The sequence below is a fragment of the Octodon degus genome, unplaced genomic scaffold, assembly GCF_000260255.1.
Source record: "Octodon degus isolate 3935 unplaced genomic scaffold, OctDeg1.0 scaffold00217, whole genome shotgun sequence".
NCBI lineage: Eukaryota > Metazoa > Chordata > Mammalia > Rodentia > Octodontidae > Octodon > Octodon degus.
The window spans coordinates 538,249-539,601 of record NW_004524793.1 but is presented as its reverse complement, the minus strand read 5'-3'; positions in this window follow the sequence as shown (position 1 = coordinate 539,601).

Sequence of the window (1,353 nt, the reverse complement as noted above, 5' to 3'; positions counted from 1 at the left end):
TGTCAGGACCTGTGCTTTTTTTTTGTTGATAGATTTTTTCTTTAATTAATTAAGATAATCAATTTTTATATCTTCTAGTTTCAGCCTTGATGATTCATATGTATCTAAGTATCTGTAATTTCTTTATATTTTGTAGCTTATCACAGTAAAAGTAGGTACAAATGATCTTCTGGATTAATGAAGGATCCTTTGCGATTTCACCATTTTCATTCCTAATTGCATAAATTTGAGTTTTTCTTTCCTTTTCTTGATCAGATTGGCTAAAGGTTTAACAATTTTGTTTAATCTCTCAAATAACCACTCTTTAATTCCCTGATACTTTGTTTTGTTTTCTTAATCTCCATTTCATCTATGTCTGCTCTGCTCTTCATAATTTCCTTTCTCAAATGAGATTGGAGCTTAACTCACTCTTTGTTTTCTAGAAACTTGAGCTTCAAAATAAGGTTGTTTATTTGAGCTCACACTATTTTTCTGATGTGGGTATTCACCACTACACATTTTCCTCATAGGACTGCTTTCATCCTATCCTGTAAATTCTGGTATGCTGTACTGACATTATTGCTTAATTGTAGAAACTAAATTTTTCTATAATTGTATATGTGACCCATTTGTTTAGGAGGGTATTATTTAATTTCCATGTGTTTATGTAGTTTTTGTGGTTTCTTTTACCATTTACCTCCAATTTAATTCTGCTATGATCTGATATTATGTATGGGATAATTTCAATTCCTTGGCATTTACTTAAGTATGTTCTGTGAGTTACTATACAGTCTATTTGGAGAAAGTCCCACATGCAGCAGACAAAAATGGATTTTCTGTTGTTGTTGCATGAAAACTTTGTAGATATTTGTTCAAAGGTTTGTTCATGACAAATATTTGGAAAAAATAATCTAAAGTAAAATAAATTGGGAGAGAATCAAAATGGTTTATATGCACAAAATATCAACGAAAACTGACATAGGAATACAAAATTAAGGAAGAAGATATAATATATATAAAACAAATAGAACAATAGCAAATTACTTCCTTATCAGTAGTCTCATTAAAGTTAAATAAATTAATCTCCCCAGTGGCAGAGATTAGCAAAATGGAAAGATTGATACAAATCCTAAATGCTACTTGAAACAGAGTAACTGTAGAAAAGTCTTCTTTCACTCTTAGAAATTATACAACTAGCTTGAATGAGAAGTGTGGAAAAGCAACATTCCTTGCAAGTAGTACCTCAGAGAGCTGGTGGTTATACTATTATCAGAGGAAACAAACTTTTAAGTGCAGCTTTGAAAAGACAAACAATGTCAATCTATAAAGAAAACATAGCGGTTATATACACATACACATGAAACACAACTTCCA